General features: G+C 42.0%; 1 long non-coding RNA gene across 1 annotated transcript in view; it reads right to left on the reverse strand.

Annotated features, from left to right (window-relative positions):
* Positions 1–19581, reverse strand: part of LOC127583759 (uncharacterized) — a 199831-nt gene extending 180250 nt beyond the window's left edge. The window contains exon 1 of the long non-coding RNA XR_007958295.1: positions 19487–19581. This is a non-coding gene — a long non-coding RNA (uncharacterized LOC127583759). The remainder of the gene's footprint in view (positions 1–19486) is intronic.
* Positions 19582–24823: the final 5242 nt, after the last annotated feature.

The following is a 24823-nucleotide window of genomic DNA, read 5'->3' on the forward strand; positions in this document are numbered from 1 at the left end:
AGAGATTAAGCATGGTCTCAGTTTAATATCTCATTTAAAGGACAAAGATCAGCGAGCAAACAGCATCCTTGCTTTATTGTTTTGGAGTGGGACTTGAACTGAGAAACCTCTGACTTGGAGGTGGCAGTGTTGCATTGCAGCTGACTTTGATGTACAAGGGAGAAACCCATTTAGCACCACTTTAATTCCACTCTGGATAGCATTCATTATTGCCATACAGAATTCAATGCCACATCTGGATGCCATTAAGCTGGAAAACTGGGGTTGTTTTCCTATGTTGTCAGAATATTGCACCTACTGAGGCAGTTACTATTAGCAGTTACCATGTTATCTTCAGTCACTGGTGTTCAGCTGGGAGCAGCTCCTCCCATATCATATCCTACATAGGCCCCTCCACCATTCCTAGGTAATGCTTAAAGTTCCCAGTGCTGGTTCTCCAGTGAAATGGAATTCCATCCTTTTTACCAGATCATTTTCCTGGAAAATGTGTCAGTCCCTGGGATGACAACCAGATAAAGTGGCTGCATTATTCCAGGATTGAGTTCTTAGTCTGATGGTGAAAGAAAATGGAAGTCCAAATGTTTTCAAAATGGTTGACGAACGTTTGGTAGATTTTTGATGGCTGTTTATGTTACTGTTTTTCTCATTTGAATCAAACAATTAATTTGATCAATATTGCTACATGAATATATAAAGGAATAGTTAAACTGCTGGAGGAACTCAACGGGTCAGGGAGCATCTGTGGAGGCAAAATAACAATCAACCTTTTGGTCAAGACCCTGCATCAGGACTGAGAGTGTAGAGGGAGATAGCCAACATGTAGAGGTGAGAGGGAGGGCAAGGCAGTGGCTGGTGAGCAATAGATGGAACCAGGTGACGGAGGCAGACGATGGGCAGATGGAGGCAGGTGGAAGGGAGAGGAATGGAGTTGGGAGACAGCAGCTGGTGAGTGATGGGTGGCAGACAGATAAGGAGAGAGAAAGAAGGGCAGGATGAAACCAGGTTTACAAGTATATGAAATTGACATGGGGATATCTAAAGCATTACTGTTGAGGTAAATCAGTAGATAAGGGAATAAACATCTTTATTGGAGTGATAACAAGTCCAATAAATGTCCTAACACAAATGTAATGCACTGCAATGGTAGCTCCAATGTAGACTGTTGAGTTGGTTAGAGTAATATATGTTGTATTTTCTATAGCAATAAAAAAAACAATAGCCATTTTAGTATTGTTCTAATACTATGTTGTGTTTTGGATTTCCCTTTAAGAACATTCACCTACAACTGGACCACCAGCATGGAAAAAAAAATCAGTATTACATGGACCAATTTCAAATTACCGCAGTAAATCTCACTTGCTATCTTTTTCTACATAAGCTTACACCAATTACCAAAATTAGACTGAGTACTTCTGCTCACATCCATATCCAACATTTCTCTAGCATTAGATATGCACCAAATTGAGTCATTATTCATGCAGCGCCAACTTCTGCCTGAACCAACATTAATTAGTGCTCGGAGCTCTATACTATGACCATTATGGAACAGTCTCAGCACAACAGGGAGAATATAATGTTATTTTGTTGCTTTCTTGTGGATTTAAAGGAACGCTTTACTGGAAAGCTTCTGAACTAACTGCAGTCTGCTCAAACACCTCCTAAAGACTATAACAAATGCTAGAACTAATGTGGACTGGTTTCTACAGCAGTTTCGCTGAGGCGCTACACCTTCAATGATACCTCAGTAGTGACCACCACTGGTAGAACTCCATTACTGGAGGTGTTATAGCCAATGGCTGGTCACTCAGGGTGAACTGGATACCCATTGGCAGAAGACAATGATGTATGCATTTGCACATATCCAACTCCGAATCCTCAGAGACAACATATCCCACCATATCTCTCTAATGAACAAGACATTTGCAGATTCAAGTTTTCCAACGCTGTCATCACTGTGATATTTAGCAGTCTGTAGGAAGATCTTGCTCAAACATTTGTGCCTGAGTGGCTCTCTATCAGAAGGTTAAGTCCATGTCGACTCTGAATTTTCTTGTCACAAGGTCATTCAAGCAACCATAGGAGATCTCTGCCACATTTCCATTTGCTACCAGTTGCTGCATCAATACATTCACTGTATTCATGAAGAAATTATTTAAATTTAAATTTTATTTACAGCATGGTAACAGGCCCTTCCGCCCAACGAATCCGCGCCGCCCATGTTTTTAAACCAAATTAACCTACCCATACGTCTTTGGAAACCCATGCAGACACAGGAGAACATACAAACTCCTTACAGACAGCGATGGAATTGAACCCGATCGCTGGCACTGTAATAGCGTCACGCTAACCACTACGCTACCGTGTGATTTCAGTGAAGAGTAGATGTATCACGGCACTGGAATTGCCATATTCTCACAAGTACAGCAGTCATTGACTGCCCTTCTATACACAAAAGGATTCCAATTAATAACCCGGACATTACACAAACAGAGAAGGTTTCCACTCCTTCAGTATTCTGTTGCTTGTGAATCACAAGCCGTATCTTCTGATCATGAATGCTATGTTTCTAGAAGGCACACTTGACTCTTTTATTCTGAAGAAATTCACACTGGTGGATATTTTTAGGAGCTGACTTTGCTCTGAAGGATGGATTCCGAATAACCTCTACTTCTCTGACTGCTGTTTAATTTCCAAATATTGTTTGCATCCTCCCTAGAGCAAAGGGTTTAGATGGGGTGGAGTTTGTTAGGTGTGTTCAGGAAGGTTTCTTGACACAATATGTAGATAAGCCTACAAGAGGAGAGTACTGTGCTTGATTTGGTATTGGGAATGAACATGGTCAGGTGTCAGATCTCTCAGTGGGATAACATTTTTAGAGATAGCGGCACTGATTAGCGTAGTAGTCAGCGTGACACTATTACAGTGCCCAGCAATTGGGGTTCGATTCCCGTCGCTATCTGTAAGGAGTTTGTACGTTCTCCCGTGTCTGTGTGGGTTTCCTCCGGGTGCTCTCCGTTTCCTCCCACATTGCAAAGATGTACAGGTTGGTTAATTGGGTTTAAAATGGGCGGGCGTGGACCTCGTTGGGCCGGAAGGGCCTGTTACCACACTGTAAATAAAATTTAAATTTAAAATTTAAAATAATTCTATCTCCCTTACAATAGGATTGGAGAGCGATAGGAACAGGCAAGTTAGGAAGTGTTTAATTGGAGTAAGGGGAATTATGAGGCTCTCAGGCAGGAAATTTGGAAGCTTAAATTGGGAACAGATGTTCTCAGGGAAAAGTACGAAAGAAATGTGGCAAATGTTCAGGGGATATTTGTGTGGAGTTCTGCATAGGTTACGTTCCAATGAAACAGGGAAGTTATGATAGGGTACAGGAACCGTGGTGTAAAAAGGCTGTAATAAATCTAGTCAAGAAGAAAAGAAAAGCTTACAGAAGGTTTCAGAGAGCTAGGTAATGCTTAGGGATCTGGAAGATTATAAGGCTAATAGGAAGGAACTTAAGAAGGGAAATTAGGAGAGCCAGAAGGGGACATGAGAAGGCCTTGTGCGGCAGGATTAAGGAAATCCAAGGTTCTACAAGTATGTGAAGAGTAAGAGGATAAGACATGAAAGATAGGATCTATCAAGTGCAAACAGTGGGGAAAGTGTGTATGGATCCGGAGGAAATAGCAGAAGTACGTAATGAATACTTTACTTCAGTATTCACTATGGAAAAGGATCTTGGTGATTTGCAGCAGACTGAAAAGCTTGAGCATGTAGATATTAAGAAAGAGGATGTGCTGGAGCTTTTAGAAAGCATCAAGTTGGATAAGTCGCTGCAACCGGATAAGATGTATCCCAGCTACTGTGGGAGGCGAGGGAGGAGATTGCTGAGCCTCTGGTGATGATCTTTACATTCATCAATGGGGACAGGAGAGGTTCCGGAGGATTGGAGGGTTGCGGATGTTGTTCCTTTATTCAAGAAAGGGACTAGAGGTAGCCCAGGAAATTATAGACCAGTGAGTCTTTACTTCAGTGGTTTGGTAAGTTGATGGAGAAGATCCTGAGAGGCAGGATTTATGAACATTTTGGAGAGGGTATAATATGATTAGAAATAGTCAGCATGGCTTTGTCAAGGGCAGGTCCGGCCTTACAAACCTGATTGAATTTTTTGAGGGTGTGACTAAACACATCGATGAAGGGAGAGCAGTAGATGTAGTGTATATGGATTTCAGCAAAGCATTTGATAAGGTACCCCATGCAAGGGTTTATTGAGAAAGTAAGGAGGCATGGGATCCAAGGGGGACATTGCTTTGTGGATCCAGACTGGCTTGCCCACAGAAGGCAAAGAGTGGTTGTTGACGGGTCATATTCTGCATGGAGGTCAGTGACCAATGGTGTGCCTCAGGGATCTGTTCTGGGACTTTTGCTCTTTGTGACTTTTATAAATGACCTGGATGAGGAAGTGGAGGATGGATTAGTAAGTTTTGCTGATGACACAAAGGTTGGAGGTGTTGTGGATAGGTGTGGAGGGCTGCCAGAGGTTACAGGGGGACATAGATAGATGCAAAACTGGGCTGAGAAGTGGCAGATGGAGTTCAACCCAGATAAGTGTGAAGTGGTTCATTTTGGTAGGTCAAATATGATGGCAGAATATAATATTAATGGTAAGACTCTTGGCAGTGTGGAGGATGAGAGGGATCTTGGGGTCTGAGTCCATAGGCCACTCAAAGCAGCTGGACAGGTTGACTCTGTGGTGAAGAAGGCATATGGTGTATTATCCTTCTTCAATCGTGGAATTGAATTTAGGAGCTGAGAGGTAATGTTGCAGCTATATAGGACCCTGGTCAGACTCCACTCGGAATGCTGTATTCAGTTCTGGTCACCTAACTACAGGAAGGATGTGGAAGCCATAGAAAGGGTGCAGAAGAGATTTACAAGGATGTTGCCTGGATTGGGGAGCATGCCTTACGAAAACAGGTTGAGTGAACTCAGCCTTTTCTCCTTGGAGTGACGGAGGATGAGATGTGACCTGATAGAGGTGTATAAGATGATAAGAGGCATTGATTGTGTGGGTAGTCAGAGGCTTTTTCCCAGGGCTGAAATGGTTGCCACAAGAGGACACAAGTTTTAAGTTGTGCTGGGGAGTAGGTACAGAGGAGATGTCAGGGGTAAGTTTTTTACTCAGAGTGGTGAGTGCGTGGAATGGGCTGCCGGCAACGATGGTGGAGGTGGATATGATAGGGTCTTTTAAGAGACTTTTAGATCGGTACATGGAGCTTAGAAAAATAGAGGGCTGTGGGTAAGCCTAGTAATTTCTAAGGTAGGGACATGTTCGGCACAACTTTGTGGGCCGAAAGGGCCTGTATTGTGCTAGTAGGTTTTCTACGTTCTATGCTTACACCGATGCACTCTCTAATACAGCAGATGGCTGCGGGTACAATTAGAACTATTGGGACAATAAAAGGATAGAGATGGAAAGTGATATGGATCTGCCTGAAGATGAGATGTTGTCTCCTGCATCAGTCCAGGGCACTTTGCAGTACATACTGAAGAAGTGGATGACTGAAGCATCATGTGCTGTACACTGCCCAATGTGATCAATCTAGATCAGCAGCTGGGTGTCAGAACAAGGAGTCTAAGAGCCTGAACAGCAGTAAAAGCAAGAGGAGAAGGAGCAAGGCAACCAGGGGTGTCTCTGCTCAGCCTCCACAGCCTCACTACCCAGGTGAGGGCTCCTATGGAGCCAACAAAATCATTGTTTTCAATGCAAGCTAGTGATTCTCTCCACACTCCAATTGTTAACTACCACAAATGAATGAATCTTTGATCAGACTGCTGAGAGGGCTTGCTGCAACATCTGTGTTTCCTGATGAATTAAACCTTAGTCAAAGAACTCAGACCTCTACATAAAATACATTTATCTGTGAGGATCTTCACTCTGCCAGTGTAAACAGTGGTGTGAAGATCATCATGATATATCTTGGAAAGACCTAATTTTTGGTTGAATTTTGTTGTTGTTGTGTTGTATCATATCAGTGTTCTATTGCATCGAATTATCACTCTGAAGAAGACAACTGTTGGCAATTGTCCTTTCAATGATTTTAGGACCTCTATCCCTCTGCCTGCTACCTCGATCACCTCCATGGGCAGTTGTGGTATGTGTCGCTGCTGTCTGATGCCATGGAGAATGTGGCTTTAACGACCGACTCCCTTCTCTAATTGCTGTGCAGCAAAGTATCAGCAGCTGTATATGAATTGAGTGTGGTCTCACTGGGGAATGGCACAGTCTCATTTAGTGGGGTTGGGGTGGTGGGAGGGGGTTTGGGTGTAAGCCACCCTAACGTTTTTTCACATTTTGGCCAATTGTGCAATTTGTGTGGAGGACTCAATTTGGCGTTAGGTAACATACCAAAAACAAGGTACAATCCAATTTCTCAGCAATTGTGGGTATTTCCTTTGGGGATAGTGTATAGATAATGCCCAGTAGCATGGGTTATGGCAAACATTATGCTCAGTGAATCTGTATAATCAAGCACAAATATAACAACTAAAATCTGCAGGATCCAAGAAAGAAGTTAGTGAGGTACCTTAAGTGGACTGCACTTTACACTTACATGTAACTATATTTGTTGGATTGCATGTATTGACTGATCAAAGTTCAGATATACCACACTTCAGCTAGAGAAAAGAGCAATTTGTATCTAAAGTCTCCCATACATCAATAGTTGTTCTATTATAACCTGCAGAGAGTAAAATTAATCAATGACCGTGAACATCAACCTGTTCCAAATTATTCGAATTTTGTAGGCTGCTCATTGACTGGCATCAGAAAATGATATCTTAGCCTTAGACAATCATTCACCCAAGGCTTTTACGTTGTAGTTGTGTACATGTAGCTGTTCTTTGAATTCCAATGAAAAGAAGCGCCACATGTCAAGTTTTTATTTTTCTTTGTTATATATTTTCCAAAAAGAACATCAAACTTTGACGTAGGCTGAACAAAGTGTTGTACTGATAAAACCAGAGCTTTTAGAAAGTAGATCATGGTAGGTTTTAGCACATAATTTATTCTAATTGTTTTATAACTAGGTTTCATAAAATTCTCATATCTCCAAAGTAAAAGATAATTTTGAAATTAAATCGTTTTGAATTTCAACCTCTGGCAGATGATAATTTCAACAGTAATTATGTTTGAAAGGCATTTATAAAAATCTACTGAAACTGCCTGTAACCACAAAACTATTGTGCCATTAGTTATAACTATATATCAAAGAATTACACAGACAGAAACAGATGCGAAGTCAAAGGACGTTGAGCAAAATGGATGAAAAGGGAAGAGAATCCAGAAAGTTGGACTGGAATGGTGAAGGCAATGACTGCCTGGTGTGGCTTAAAGGTACAGTGTGGGACTTTGGGAGGCATGGTACATTAGACATAACTCATGCAGGAAGGTGATTCTGTGATGCAAATCAGCCACGATCTCATTAACTGATGAAGCAGGTAGAAGGGGCTAATTTGCCTACTCCTGCTTTTTTTTTGTGTTGTTTATTATGTTCACCACTAGGGGAATGTTAAAGCATGAGAATAATCAAGAGATCCAATTTAAGGAACACGGATATCTTAAAGGATTTTAGGACTGGAGGAAATGTCAGATATTGCTCAGTGGCTAACTATCTCACTTCTGACAGAAAACTATGGTTAAGGTTCTACTCACTAACCAGGACCCTAACGTTCCACAGGGACTTCCATGGTCTGTAAGAATTGTAATATGCTAGTACCTTCTCCTCAATATGGAAAACAATATTTGAGTAACCAGTACCTTTTGTTTCTGGGATAGTGCATTCACTCACAAACTAAAGTTGTCCTTATCATCTAATTCACTATTCCCAAAATGGAGTTATACTTTGCTAGGAGACACTGCTTCTAACTGGATGTGGCTGGTCATTGCGGATCAGGTCGTTTTAGGGTGCCTTTCCTTAACTCTTGCTGACCTGGTTCTGAAACAAAGGATAAATTTCCCAAATTCATCTTGGGTGATGAGGTGCCACCACTTATTTTCAGGATGGAATATGAAATAATTGCTCTAATGTATATCTGTTGTTGAGTTTAATATTGTGGCTGCAAAGTAAAGTTCACACTTTGAATAGCTGGATCTTCAAATAAAGGGTGTGTTCCAGATCAGGTCATTCAAGATGCATTGATGAACATTAGACATAACTCATGTGTGCTTGAAGGCCTCTGAGTAACACATACCAAGCTGCAGCGATGGTTATTCTGTGCATATACTTTGAATAGAACTTGATCACTATTGGATCCAAATGCCCAGGATTAGCTCATAAGGGGTTGAATTTGCAGTGAAGGTGAATGATGGAGATCGGCTTCAGGCCCTGACCCTACTGCTGGAGGGATGACTTGCTGTCGGGGAGAATACAGGGAGTTTCAGTCTGAATGAACAGTACTGTGCAGATGGCTGAAATGGAAAGCAGTTTCTTCCTGAGGGTTAACATCTGCCTTCTCGATATCAGAGCACAGACACTCCCTCCTACCATAATCAACTGCAGCTTGATTTTAAATTCTGGAAATTAGTTTCAGTACATTTGAAAGCAGTGTGCATGCTGATTAGTCCATTGTAAAATGCAGGTTTATGATGATAATGCTTTGAAAATTAATTTCAGATTTTCAAAAGGAAGTTAATTCAATTCGTTAGATCATCAGAACATGATATGAGGCTCTCTTCATAACATTTGAAGAGAAATGCATGGAAATTATATCATGAATGGAATAAAACAATCTTTCATGCCTTAAAAAAAAGCACCAAGATTTCCATCTTTAAATGATTGAGTGCCAGCAGAAGAAACGCAATAAACGGAATGATAAAATGCATTGAAAATGGTCTTGTTATTTGCAGTAAATGTGTACTGTAGTAGCTTTTGTGCATTGAACCAAATTCTGACATCATCACATCACATGTTTAGTGTACACAATAGCGGATGAATTTCCCTTTATAGATGTAATTACAGTTATGTTGTATCTGGGTAGAATTTGAATTAGTGCAATGAGCAGGGGTGAATCAGCAACTTGCCTTCATTCGTCCCTCTTCACACTTCAATAGAAAGGAGGATAGTTAAATACATGACTGCCAATTCCCTGCCACCCATTCAATACAAGTCATAGTCTACCCATTGTATCCTATTATAAGAAAATGGCAGAATATTGGTTGTAATTGGACCATAATCAAGATTCCTCATCTCAGAGACGCAACTTTAAATCCCAGAATGGCAGCTCATGTATAAAGTAATTAAATGAATCTGCAAATAAAGAGGCTATAATGATGAAATCGAGGATTTTTATTAAAATCCCTTCTGGTTCACTATTGTCCTTTATCCATTCAAGTTGAGTTTATTGTCATGTGCACAAGTACAGTGAGGTACAGGTACAATGAAAAGCTTGCAGGTTCAGCACACAAAACATAAATTATACAGAAAGTATACAAAACAGTAAAGAGAAAAAAAAACTGCAAAACAAGACAAAAAAAAAACACAATCAGAGACAAGTCCATAGTAGACCAGAGAAAAGTCCTTGGAGGGAAAATTGCCTTCTATACTCAGTCCTGCCTATCATATATATAACAGCTTTCTGAAATGACCTCAATGTGGATGAAAATTAGGGATGGTCAACAGACTCTGGCCTTGCCAGAGACGTCCAAACCCAGTAAACAAATAAAAAGGGAAAATAATTGTCACTGTTCCTCAAAGCAGATGATGGGCAAGGAATAAACTGAATAAACAAGTGCTTGGATATTGTTACCGCATTTGAAGACTGCTGATCTGTTTTAGTGCTTAGAAGCAAAAATACTCATCTCTGGGGAAATAATAAAACCCAGAAAGTGCCCTTCACTGCATCTTCGTTCCAAGGACAACACCATTTTGTAAATTATGTAATGTTAATACTCACTTGTGTGTATATTATTTTTGTGTCTATATATTTTGGTGATTAGTTAATCATTAAAGCAAACAAACAGCCTTTCTAAACCAACCCGCAAGTTGAACATCTGGTATGTGCATAAGCAAGAAAGATTAGCATTTAGACAGTGTTGTGTATTTTCAATGATGGATTCTCAGGTGGAAGAAGGTAATAACAAAGGCAACTTATCCATCATGCTGCCAGATGTGCTGATATCTATACTGCCAGCTAAAAACAAAATCAGTATTAATTTTTAAATCTTGATACCAGCCACATTTGGTCATGACACAATGACCTTGGGCCCTGTGGTACCAGTATTTGGACAGGGCCGGATGCCAAGTAAAATTTGTCAGTACTATAGTTATTTGGTTGCATTAGTACTGTCTATTTAACTTGCTTGCAAAAGTGCCTGTAAATGCCACATTGCAATCTAGATGGAAGAAATGTGACAGCAAATGATAGATCATTAATGCCTCCAGAACTGAGACTTCCCAGGTGAAACGTTACTATTATCATGGACTTAATTTTTTTACTGATCTGTCAGACATCCAGCACATAGTAAAATGCAATTTGTTTCTTTCCTTCCTTCAAACAAAAATTAAACATGCACAATCAGTTTTAGAAATAAAATGCTGGAAATTTTCGGCAGGTCAGACAGCATCCATGGACAGAGAAACAGAGTTAATGTTTCAGCTTAAACAAAAAACAAACAGCTGGAGGAACTCAGCTGGTCAGGCAGTATCTGTGGAGGCAGAAGGATGGTCGACATTTCGGGTCAAGATCCTGCATCAGGACTGAGAGTTTGAGGGGGAGATAGCCTTGTGTGAAGAGGTGAGGGGGAGGGGTGAGGCAGGAGCTGGCAGGGAAAGGGTGGAACCTGGTGAGGAGGTGGTGGTGGGGGGGGGTGATGGACAGAAGGAGCCTGGTGAGGGGAGGGGATGGTGGAGTTAGAGACAGAGGCTGGAAGGTATGAAGTGGAGATAACAAAGATTCTGGAACCTGATGAGTAAGAAAAGTGATAAGTGGAACCAGATAAGGAGGGATGGTGGACAGATGGAACCAGGTGGGGGAGGGGAAAGAGACTGGGTAATGGGGAGGAGGGAGGGATGTGAATCAGAAGAGAGAGAGAGAGAGAAACACAGGGGTATGAGCTACCTGAAATTGAACATTTACTGTTCATACCATTGGTTTGTAGGCTACCCAGGTGGAATACGAGGTGCTACTCTTCTAGTTTGCATTTGGCCTCACCCTGGCAGTGGAGAAGGCCAAGGACAGACCGGTCGCTGTGGGAGTAGGAAGGGCAGTTGAAATGACGTGCAACTGGAACTCAAGATGTCGACAGCATACAGAGTGCAGGTTCTTGGCAAGGAGGTTGCCTGTTCTACACTTGGTCTCACTTTCACCCTAAAAGCAATAGAGGTTGCTCCATCTGCTGAGCAAGACTGTCTTATTTTCATAGCTGACTAGATGTCTACATATTCTGCCTGTCCTCCATCTCCTCATTTGTTGATCCAGTTCAATTGTTCAGAGGTTGGTTGCTTTAGGAACAAGAATATCTTGTTAGTTTACAAGTCTCCTCCAAGATCCATAAATTGCCAGCTGATGGTATGTGCAACCTGAGCAAAGGGACCACTACAGTCAACAATGGACAGACCTTTGGAATATGTGAGCAATGTTTCAAATGCAGGGCTAATCATAGATTCTTTTGCAATACAACTCACAGGATGTACCCTGAATTAGGGACATCTGTGGTATTCTGCACAATGTACCAGTGCCAGAGGGACACCAACGTGACCCTGTCCATGGCAGGAACTTCTGCCGTCCGCTGAGGAAGATCCCTCTGGTATCGTCCATGCAACAAAAGTGGAAATGTAAAACCACCAGCCAGCAGCAACGGGTTTTGATTGACCATCTAATAATCTCATCTTCCCCAACCTTTGCTTGACTCTTTCTGAGCATCATCTCTCTGACTCTATCCATACTCTTACAAAATGCTTCAACTGTCTAAAGTAATATACTTAACAGTAATAGAGGCTCAGTTGCCATAATAGAGCCGCCCTTCAAAGCCATAACTACAAATGGTGTAACTTTCATGCTTTACAGACTCAGCAAGGTAAGATGATCAGCTATAAACACTGATGTTTTTTGGGATATAGGCCCAGGTTTTTCCAAGATCAGATTAGAAGTCCTCCTGGGCCAATCCACAGCTTCAGGTGGTTGGGGTTATGTGTGGATGATTGGTTCTATGTTAGTGTGTCGGCGAGTCAGGAGCCATTCACTTATCTCATGGCAGAGTTGCTGAGCTGCTAAACCAGCCCATTCTTGATGGCAAAACTCACGCATTTTTTGTTTCCAGGAGATGTACCCATGGCTTTGTTCTTTGAGCTTGCCATTCCCTGCCCATCTTCTCTCAGGGCAACAATGTCAACATCAAAGCATCCAAGTTCCAAGGCTACAGTATTGGAGCAACATTCAGACCCGTCACTGTTGGACTGTCTATAAAGTTCCTGAAATTCCAGGTCATGAACTTTATACAGTGGAGTGGAAGTTGCCTGCGTACAACTTCTTTCAATGTGGGATAGCTATCACGTGGACTTGGCAGAGTAAGGACTTGATTTAGTATCAAGGGGATCCAAGGCAACTGGAGATCAGGCTTGCGCATCACACACGCCAACCCCCTAGGCACTTCTCAACAGGTACGTACACACATAGGCGGACAGACCACAGATGGGTGGAATCTACCAGTGACAGATGCTCAACGTTCCCTCACGTTGTTTATCACATAAATACTGTTCACTGAGAAGCTGACGTGCTGTGAATCAAGCTTTCCATATAACCACTGGAATGCAATTGGACAGCAAGCGAGCTGATAGAAGGGAAAATGAGAATTTCATTCTAAAAGGAAAATATTTAAGAAACTGAGATTTTGATGCATATCGAGTTTTATATATTAGAGCTGAATCAGTCAACTGCAGGTTATTTTCGAATGACCACATTACAGACATTGATCCTGAATTGTGGTTCTTTTGTTAACGTCACATATTTTACAACAACAGTCTGCAGTTATATTGATAATTGCATTTGGCAGAAGAATTTACTCAATACAAGTAGGACCTCCAGATGAAATTAAACATTTTTTGTGTGGTCTGAAATAATGTGAGATGCCAAGGATTTTGAGGATGAAATCTAATTTCAGAATTTATCTTTAACATCACTTGAACTCATATCAGTATCGTTAGATCAACTCCTCAATAAGACAGTATTTAATGAGGAGTGACAGACTACAGCTTTAGGCTTGATTTAATAAAATATCCCATGGCATTTGTCAAGTGAAAACTTATAACAATAAAGGTCTGTCATTCCAATAAACTACTTAGACAATGCAAATATTAACAAAAATGACACTGGTGCAGATTTATGGCATTTTTACAATAAAATTTTTTACCAGCTCTCGTGACCAGTAAATTTGCATTGTAAAATAAAACTAGAACAAAAATCATATTCTGTATCCAACTTTAATCATTGTTAAACTTCAAAATTTCATGCTTTTGCAATATTTAAAATTTATAACTGTGAGACTATTGTTTGAGGGGTTTTCAAATCAACTGCACAGGGATGTTTTCTCTAACTTCACTAGCTTATTCAAGTTACTGGCACTAAATTTAGATAAGATACTCCCACTGTTGGTTTAATGTGGTTAGTTAACTTGCCACACAATGGGATCAAATTCAAGGATTTCCAGTTCTGCATATGATGTCTACTTATTGAAAAGATGAGCAGAGCCATTAAATGAGCTATAGTGTACATCTGAATCATGTTACTTTAGTCAACAAATTAAAATTAGGTCTTCAAAATCAAAGTCGAGTTTATTGTCATATATAACTATACAAAAAATTATGCCAAGAAGGAACACAATTAAAATGAAAAAAGTCCAATGCAAATGGTCATCGTGTTGCTATACTGAGGTAGTGATTAGGGTTGTGCAGGCTGGTTCAAGAACCGAATGATTGAAGAGAAGTAGCTGTTCTTGAACCTGATGATTTGAAAGTTCAGGTTTCTGTACCTCCTGCCCAATGGTAGCTGCGAGAAGATGGCATAGCCTAGATGATGGGGATATTTGATGATATATATTTTCCTGAGGTTGCATTCTTATGAATGTAATCTAAAAGGTTGTTAAAATGACTCTGTTGCTGCAATCTTTTAAGATGTAATGACTTCAAGTTAAAAAAAAATCTTGAGTAAAGCTATTACAGGTTCTGCCCAGGTTACGAACACCCAACTTATGTCCAGCCCGTATGTACGATCAGGCATTTGGGAGACCGGCGGGGTGGATCTGCTGGCTGCTGCGGGGCTGCAGGCATGGTAGTGTAGTGGTTAGCATAACGCTATTACAGCGCCAGTGACCCGGGTTCAATTCCGGCCGCTGTCTGTAAGGAGTTTGTACGTTTTCCCTGCGTCTATGTGGGTTTCCTCCGGGTGCTCCGGTTTCCTCCCACATTCCAAAGACATACAGGTTAGGAAGTTGGGGGCATGCTATTTTGGCACCAGAAGCATGGCAACACTTGCGGGCTTCCCCCAGAACACTCTATGTAAAAGATGTATTTCACTGTGTGTTTCGATGTACATGTGACTAATAAAGAAATCTTATCTTCTGCTGGGTGACAACTCAGTTCATGGCCGCATTTCCCACTTGCAAACTGTCCGGGTTACGGACATGTCATAGGAACGGACCCCTGCCATAATCTGGGGAGGGCCTGTAAAAAGAAAATAAAAATGCAAGAAACAAAGTCAGGAGTAGGCCATTTGGCCTCTCATGCTTTCTCCACCGTTTAATAATATCGCAGTTGATCTTTTACTTCAGTGCCACTTCCCTGCACTCACCCCCTTATCCTTTGATGTCCTTAACATTGAAGTCTCTGTCTTGAATACAGTCAGCAAATGGGCATCCAGAGCCCGTGATGGTAGACAATTCCAAACATTCATTACTCTCAGGATCAAGAAATTCCTCCTCATTTGTCCTGACTGCCTGGCCCCTTATCTTGAGACTGTAATTATGATCACACCGACAAAAAAACTGCTCTCACAATTATGGTCCTTCCTGCTGTCCAGTTTTATTCCTTTTAACTCTACCTGCAATTGCCCCCACTCTTACTAGACTTGGTACATATTGGCTAAAAATGTTATCTTGAATGCAATACCCTTTAAACCTATACAGTTACTGTATCATGGTTAACACTGAGATAATTGAATTATTTCCCAAGTGTACGGAATATATCGACAAGGGTGGTCTTCTGTCTCCCTTGGATTATTTGGAAGTCTAATAAATTCCAACAGTTAATACTTTTGCCTCTCTATCAGAGGATTGCAAGTACAAGTCTCACAGCTTCCTAGACAGACTGATACTTCAGGACAGTTTTAATGATCTGATGCCCTGTTGGAGATGCAGACTTTCAGAAGAGATGTGAAGTTGAGCGATGCCCTGGGAGAAAAACAGGGAGCTCACACAGCATTACTGAAAGAACAGAGGATTTCTCCAGCCACCTCACACATCACCTATTCATTACCCCATGGTAGAATTTCAAAAAGGCTCCTGTTTATATGGCTTTGTTCATAATCTCCTCAAAAATTTTACTTTCTACACATTCAAGGATGTTTGACAATTGTCATGTCTTTTAACACACAAATAAACTGAACAATCTTCCAAGGCCATCCCTTGGGATTGAGGATGACTTGCTTCCATTCCAGTTCTGTGAGTTCTGAGGTGGCTAACGAGGCCAGTGTGGACCCACAGACCCTTCCACGGGTGGGCCAGGAGATGGTTAGCAGGGTGGAGAGGTGGGTGGATTGCAAATTTGTGTGTTCCTTTATGTCAGGCCTCTGTGTACCAACTCCCCCCCCAACCCACCTGTAGTAGAAAAGCCACATGGCTGTCACATGACAGTAACAACACTGACCCCCTGGTCGAAGGACAGCATTGCTTACTGGATCGGAAGTGACACCACTGTCAATCAAGGTTTGGCTCCACCCCACCTATCAGGTGTAAGCATAGGATTGGCCTTGGAGAGCACCTTTGTTCCTGGGCCTGTCTGACCATTGGCCTTGGTAAACATCTTTGTCCTTGACCCCCAAACCATTGGCCTGTCTAAATTACCTGGTCTGGCTCGACCCAACTTTCCAGCACTATAAAGAGTGCTACACATTCCTGGCTCTCTCTCTCTCTCGACTGCCCCAGGAATAGTGAAACAATGCTGCAGAGACCACTGGTAAGAGTGTGCACGACCACAAGGTTGGGAGTGTCTTAATCAGATTCCAGGAAGTGTTAGAGCCAATGCTTGTCTAGGTCAGGTGTTCAGGCATTGAAGTGTTATCCCTTGATAAGTTATAACTTGTTTAGTGTGTGTTTGTGTGTGTGTGTGTGTGTGTGTGTGTGTGTGTGTGTGTGTGTGTGTGTGTGTGTGTGACCATCGTTGCAATTTCCCTTACTTTCACGATCTCCTGTCTGTGTGTGTGCAAGTGTACATTCGTTCCCATTCATTCTGTTCCCGTGTTTACCTTTGCGATGAAACTATTTTTAAGATCCAAAGTCTGTGTCCAGAGTCCTCCATCTTTAAGATCCCAAAAGAACCTTTTTCATACACCACCACCCCCACCCCCAGTGCATGGATTTCAGGTTTTCAGTCCCATCCTTGAATGTTTTCTGTTAACTACCTGGCAATCTCTTCCTGTGGCAGAACTTGGACAGAAGATGTTTTTGGGACTTTGCATCTTTCTCATGTGTTTAGCTGCCTGCTGTAGGTAGCCCAGATCTCAGGAAAATATGGGAAGGCAGGGATCACTGCTACCCAGATGACCTTGAGTTATCCTTACCCAATAAGCTGCATGTGTTGCTCTCGACGTTTGTATAACATTTGGCATAATAAATTGGGTAATGTGCTCTTTGTATTATTGTGTCTGCATAACAGCTCACATTACAAAGTAGGTGTGATACTCTCGATGTGACAGACTTTGTATGATCATTCAGTAACTGTTTTGGCTTTCTGATTACTTACAGGAAACGAGAGTGAGAAAATACAATGTGAGTTAAGTGATTGCAATTAACCAGTGTGGGCAAAACAACTAGCTTTATAAAGCACTAGATTATAGTGTAGCCTGTAACTGATATAAACAAAGCAGTAGAGATGCATTAGAACTATCTTACTGCACATTTGTTTTCTAGGAATTTATTTCCAGTACATGATTGTGCTGAAGGTTAAAGGCTCTATTCTGAAAAAAGCAGGTGTTTGCTCCAACACTGTTGGAGACAGGAGTTAATTAGAGCAGCGTTCTGAGAACCTGTTATTAAACAGCTGTGTTGGTTTTTGTAGGCTGTCTTGGTTGGATAATCCTTCTTATTCAACTGAGTTATTCAGGTGAAACAAAATATTTGAGATATTTCCCATCCAATAGGAAAACTTATTTTATGTTTGCCATGACATGCTGAGAAAGTGGAAGCAGTTTCCATGTTTGATATCTTGGAAGGTACAGCGACATGCTGTGCATAAACACCAGCCATAAGAAAAGTTGTGTACATGATGGTTGAAGAAAAGCCCACCTGCTGAAATTTGACAGTAAAGACCCTTGATTAACAGATTCATCCTGACAGCAGTATGAGACCTCCCGCTTCCTTTATAGTGCATTTCCTGTTTCCTAATTTCAGTTGTGCATTGTGTGGTTGAGGAGACATAGGTGCACATAACCATGCCTGTGAAAATGTTGACAGGAAAACAGATACAACTTAAATTAATTCACAGTAAACAAGTTGAATGATGGAGGAACATGATTCAAATGGTAATCTTTCTGTTCGAGTCCTTTCCAAGGCCAACCATGGAGGGCCTGCTACACACAGTTGACTCTGTTAGATGGGGTATGTCCCAACACCAGACTCCCAAGACAGATACAGTTTTGAGCTCTGCCAATGGGAAGAGATTACCAGACAGATTACCAAATACAACATCCCCACTGACTGGCCCATGACCACTAAGATGCAAAGATGCATTTGGGATGGTATTGAGAACTTGTCTGTGCATCAAGAGCAAATAGAAACCCAGCATAAACAGTGAAGGGAATGTACCACCTGAAACCTATCCACCTTCTCCATCAGGCACCTCCTGCCCCATCTGCGGAAGAGTTCACTATTCCCATGTGAGCCTCATCCATCACTTCAGGTCAGATGTTTCTATTTGTAGGAGAGCCAAGGATCTGGGGGCACAGCCTCAGAATAAAGGGAAACGTCCCTTTAGAACTGAGATGAGGAGGAATTTCTGCAGCCAGAGGGTGGTGAAATCTGTGCAAACTCGTTGCCACAGAGGGCTGTGGAGGCCAAATCATTGGGTGTATTAGGCAGAGATTGATAGGCTCTTGATTGGTAAAGGTGTTAAGGGTTACGAGAAAAAGGTGGGAGAATGGGGTTGAAAAATAAATCAGCCATGATTGAATGGCGGAGCAGATCTGATGGGCCAAATGGCCTAATTCTGCTCCTGTATCTTATGGTCTTAAAACAGGAATGGAAATGAGTCATCCTCAATCCCACGGTACTGCCCAAGAAGTGATTTCCACCAAAAATCAGGTCCAAATACTCTTTATGTACAGAGCTATCAATAACCAGTTATAATTGCTGTTCAAACATAAAACTAACAATTCCAACAAAATTGTATCTTTAATTTGCCATTATTAGTAAGTCAAGCTATCCAATTAAAAACTGACAAGAGATATTCAGAATTACCTCTGCCCAATATGTTTCCTATTCCACTTTAATCAGCATAAATAACTGTGGTGCGATCAGTTAAGATCACAAACAAATACACTCTAGCCACAGCCCGAATGTGATGCTGTCAGTTAAGGCAGAGACCACAGTCCAGCAACAGCTGTTACTCTCACAGCAAGTTATTCTCGGGAGTCATTTTGCCATTCATCAAGATGCTTTCTTACATCAGCACCAACATCAGAAAGAAAGTAACAGCTTGAAAATGATATCGTAAATTGTTAGGCAAGTGGCTACATTTCAGCAAACAACATAAAATTGTCAGGTTAAAAAAAAATCAATGACCCGAAATGACTTCCTAAAATAAAAACAGTGCTGAAAGAGCAAATAGATCAGTTAGAATTCGCTGAGGCAAAGACTAACTTGGCTGAAATCTTTGATTATATCTGAAGTCTAGGTTGCATTGTAGCTTTACATTTATCATCATCATTCTCCAAGTGCAGTAGTTTGTGGATAACGCCAACATTCAAAATGTTAACAAATGTTTAAAGATGTGTAAATTACCTTGTGCTCATCGCTCCAGAACTTCACTATGCATGTCATTCAAAATGATGTTGTCAGAACCTGGGTTCAACTCCACAGATCAAAGTGAAAATTGGATTTTACACACCAGGTGATTTTAATAGGACATAACATCATAATATTGCATTGATAGTGTTAAAATGCACTACTAGTCAAAGAGGGTTATTAGGGTTGACCTATCACCCTCAGCACCAGAGCTTCTGTCAGATTTACCTGCAGTAGCCTTGCATTCCAGTGTGTGACTTGCTTAAGCTGCTGAGCACATCTTCAACTCTGCCACCTGTTCAGCTGGCTGTTCTGCACTGCACTCGTGGGCTCTTCATCCAGTCCAATGGGACGACACTGACATCCAGACTTCCTTGATCTCAGGCTGGAAGTTGGACCTGTGCCAGGTTAAACCTGGCATATGTATGGTATCTGCACTGAAATCAATGGGAAGAATCAGCTGCCAGAGGAATGGCAATTCAGTTAGCTGAATTGTTTTCTTCTTTAAGTTCATGTATTGTTTTAGTTTTTTTAAAAAAACTTTGAATATATTTTATTTTTTTTGTTTTTATTTATTACTTTCCTGGGTTTTTGTTGAATGCTTGTGGAAGTCAAAGATATTCACAGACATTAAATTTCTGTCATAGCTATAGCTGAGGCCTCACCAACTATCGACGTCATTTTGCAAGCAAGTCACTCACATTGAAGATGCTGCAGGGGAACCAATCTTCCTCTACCTGCACTGGAATACAGTGTACACACATCAATTCCAAAGTTTAATTCTGTGGCCTGCAATGGAACAAAATTTCAAAACCAAAATCCAACAAACATACCTCACTACATCATCACCTCCGGCTCTGACCTCAGTCCCGTCTGCCTCCAGGCCGAGACCTCTCACACCAGCGCTGGGTCCTACTGCTCCTCTGCTTCCACCACCCCTGGTCTCTCAAACCTTCCCCTACCCCTCGTCACCCCTTCACTCCTCTGAGCCTCCATCTTCCTCCCACCACACTTCCCCTGACCCGTCTAACTCTCCTCTGACCCCAGCTCCAACCCTCTACCCTCCCCTGACCCCAGCTCCAACACCTTCCGTGTCTTCACTATCCCCTCCGACATCCTCTCTGAGATGGAATGTTCTGTCCTTAGCAGGGGCCTTACCTTTGTCTCCCTGTGCCCGCATCTCAATGAGTTCCATGCCCGCCATGACGCCAAGCTCTCCTTTGTCACCTCAGTCTCCAGGCCTACTTCTTTGGCAAGGATTCCCCACCCCCTACTGATGACCCCTTCTCCCGCCTTAAGCCCCCTTCCTCCTCTTGGACACGTTGTCCTGGCCTTCTGCCCATTCTGGATCTCTTTATCTCTAACTCCCGACAGGACATTAACTTCACCACTCCTGTTACCTATTCCAACCTCACCCCTGTCCTCCACTCTCTCTGTACTAATCCTAACCTTACTATCAAACCCGCAGAAAAGGATGGTGCTGTTGTAGTCTGGCGGACTGACCTTTACCTTGCTGAGGCCAGACATCAACTCTCAGACACCTCCTCTTACTTATCCTTCAACCAGGACCCCACCAAGGAGGATCAGGCCATTGTCTCCTGCACTATCACTGACCTCATCACCTCTGGAGATCTCCCCTCTACAGCCTCCAACCCATGGTTCCCCCACCTCACACTGCCCGTTTCTACCTCCTACTCAAGATCCACAAACCTAACTGCCCTGGTAGGCCCATTGTTTCTGCCTGCTCCTGCCCCACTGAACTCATGTCCTCATATTTAATTTTCTGAGTCCTAATGAAGGGTGACAACCCGAAAAGTTGTTTGTTTATTTCCCTCCACAGATGCTGCCTGACCTGCTGAGTTCCTCCAGCATTTTGTGTGTGTCACTCTGTCACTTGTTAGCACACTTAACAGACAACAAATCTCTATTTGCCTTGGCACTCCACTGGACTGCAAACCCAAGGCATTTACTCAACTGCTTCAAGGGATCTTTAAGTATCAGGGAGAGTTTTCCCTCTGAGCCAAAGTTTTGGCAGGGACACCTCCAACAGCACTGGTCATTGAATGTTAAAACTGTAACCTTATTGCCAAGGAATGAAATGTTATAGTCCATAGGCAGGAGGTTGGTAATCTCATGCCAGCAGAGATCTGTTCTATCACTTGTTATCATGGAAGAACATACCTCAAGGGATGCATTCACCTACCTTGGTCACTTGTCATTTACCTTACCTTCTTTACCTTTATGTAGGTCAGATTTTTTAAATACCAGTTGCAAGCATTAGCTGTCAGCTGTGGTAATAGTGTTCACCGCTGACCTCAAAAAAAAGTTACCCATGTACTCCTATGGCATGAATTTCTCCTTCCCTGACATTGAATTCAATTAGACTGACAAAGGATCCCTGGCACCTACCAATGGTCAGGTCATCAAGCTTTCTGAGCAGCCAAACACATTAAAGAATTCTCAGAGAATGAACCAGGAAGGAAAAAGCACTTTAAACATTCTATAGAGCACTAAATATATATTGGGACATACAAATAAAATTGAAGTTGAAATATCATAATTAAACATTTAAAAAATCAAACATTTTGAAACATTCATGTAGAGGAATCATAATCCACTAATATATAATTTGTATCTTAGGTCCAAAGAATTGTTGAGTAATATTTAGCTTAGTTTGTTACCGACAATTCCATTTAAGCCTCATTCATTTGAATATTAAACCTGTTGTATGGTCAACAACCTGAAACATTGGCTCCATCTGTCAGCCACAGATGTTGCCTGACCTGCTGAGTATTTCCAGTTTCCTTCTTTTATTTAGGGGTTTCAATATCTGCGGTTTTGTTGATTTTCATAATTTTTAGGGTATTTTTTTTGTGACTGGTTCGTAAATAACCAAAACTTCTATTAATTCAACTGATGTCCCTTGATTAAGGTGGTGAAGGCTCCCAGACAGCGCACCCTGTGGTGGAAGACTGAAGCAGAAACTTCAACTTTGCCATATTAACTATGGGTCCACAGCAATATCTGTTACTACCCCAGTTTAGTCTTGTCATCATTATAATTGCACAATTCAATCCATTGAGTTTTCATGTAGGACTTGGTGTTTTTTTTTGTGGCTGCCAAACCAGAAAGTGCGCAATAAGGATATATATAATTAATGGGATGGCAAGTGAGTTTGTAGTACTTTAAGTTGGTCAAATTCTGTTTGCTGCTGCCGTATAATTTGTGCAGCAGAATGTGATTATTGTGGAGGTCCTGTGTAGCCATGGGTAATGGTCTTCCTTAGAAAAGAATTAGTCTTAATGATTGCATTACGAATATGAAGGCCAATGCAATATAGCTGATCCCTCCTGTAATTTCACAGATGAACAGACAATGTGAACTACAGTTGCCACTTCTTTTCGCATCACCTGCCTAAGCATGCATTGCTTTCTAACAACTCCTGCCATCAGCTGCAACATTTACGGACCTTGCTGATCAATGTTATTTCAAGCTGGTGTTTGTATCCATTCTTGCATCATTCCCACTTTCTGCCTTTATCTGTCCATCCAGCTCACCTTAATTTGGATATGAAATAGGATTCTGGAGTCAGTGGGTCTTGGCTGGTGCTGCTGTACAATGTGGGTATATGTGAGGTGATTGCACTTGATAACATTGCAATTCTTCATGATAATGCAAACAAATGTTTAATATATAATGTGTCTTAACATGTGGACCTGGACTGAACATAAATAAGACCTCAATTGGAATTGGTTTATTATTGTCACTTGTACCAAGGTACATTGAAAAGCTTGTCATGCATACTGTTCATACAGATCAATTGATTACACAGTTCATTAAGGTAGTACAAGATAAAACAATACAGAATTCAGAGTAAAGTGTCACAGCTACAGAGAAAGTGCAGTGCAGGTAGACATTATGATGCAAGGTCACAACAAGGTAGATCGTGAGGTCAAGAGTCCATCTTAATGTACTAGGGAACTGTTGAATAGCCTCATAACAGTGGGGATAGAAGCTGTCCTTGAGCCTTGGTGGTATGTGCTTTCAGGCTTTTGTATCTTCTGCCCAATGGGAGAGGAGAAAGGAGAGAATGTCCGAGGTGGAAGGGTCTTTGATTATGCTGGCTGCTTTACCGAGACAGCAGAAGTATAGACAGATTCCATGGAGGGGATGCTGATTTCTGTGATGTGCTGAGCTGTGTCCACAACACTCTGCAGTTTGTTGTGGTCACAGGCAGAGCAGTTGCCATACAAAGCTGTGATGCATCCAGATAGGATGCTTTCTGTGGTGCATCGAGAAAAGTTGGTGAGTGTCAAAGGGGACATGCCAAATCTCTTTGGCCTACTGAGGAAGTAGAGGCACTGGTGAATTTTCCTGGCCATGGCATCTACATTGTTGGACCAGGACAGGATATTGGTGATGTTCATTCCCAGGAACTTGAAATTCTCAATCTTCTCAACCTCAGCACTGTTGATGTTAACAGGAGTATGTGCACCAGCCCCTTTCCTGAAGTCAATGATCAGCTCTTTTCTTTGGCTGACATTGAGGGAAAGGTTGTCGTCAAGACACCATGTCACTAAGCTCTCTATCTCCTTCCTGTACTCCAGCTCATTGTTATTTGAGATACGGCCCACTACAGTGGTATGATCTGCAAACTTGTAGATGGAGTTAGAGCAGAATCTGGTCAACAAGTCATGAGTGTATAGAAAGTAGAGTAGAGGGGTGAAGACACAGCCCTGTGGGGCACCAGTGTTGAGAATAGTCGTGCTGGAGGTGTTGCTGCCTATCCTCACTGATTGCGGTCTGTTAGTCAGAAAGTCAGGGATCCAGTTACAGAGGGAGGTGTTGAGTCCCAGGTCTTGGAGTTTGATGATGAGTTTGCTTGGAATTATCGTATTGAAGATGGAGCTGTAGTCAATAAACAATAGTCTAAAATAGGTGCCTTTGCTGTCCAGATGCTCCAGAGATGAGTGTAGGGCCAGTGAGATGGTGTACACTGTAGACCTGTTTCAGCAGTAGATGAACTGCAGTGGGTCAAAGTTATCTGGGAGGCTGAAGTTGATGCGTGCCCTGACCAGCCTCTCAAAGCACTTCATGATGGTAGATGTCAGAGCCACCGGGCGGTAGTCATTAAGGCACGCTACCATTTTTATCTTAGATACCGGGATGATAGTGATCTTCTTAAAACAAGTGGGAGCCTCAGACTGAAGCAGGGAGAGGTTAAATATGTCTGCAAATACCCCCGCCAGCTGATCTGCTCAGAATCTAAGGACATGGCCAGGGACACCATCTGTGTTAGATGCTTTGGCAGGCATGGTAGCGTAGCGGTTAGCGTACGCTTTACAGCACCAATGACCAGGGTTCAATTCTGGCCACTATCTGTAGGGAGTTTGTACGTTCTCCTCGTGTCTGCGTGGGTCTCCTCCGGGTGCTCTGGTTTCCTCCTACATTCCAAAGACATTCAGGTTAGGAAGTTGTGGGCATGCTATGTTGGTGCCAGAAGTGTGACGACACTTGCAGGCTGCCCCCAGAACACTCTACACAAAAGATATATTTCACTCTATG

This window comes from Pristis pectinata, chromosome 27, assembly GCF_009764475.1.
Source record: "Pristis pectinata isolate sPriPec2 chromosome 27, sPriPec2.1.pri, whole genome shotgun sequence".
In the NCBI taxonomy this organism is placed as follows: domain Eukaryota; kingdom Metazoa; phylum Chordata; class Chondrichthyes; order Rhinopristiformes; family Pristidae; genus Pristis; species Pristis pectinata.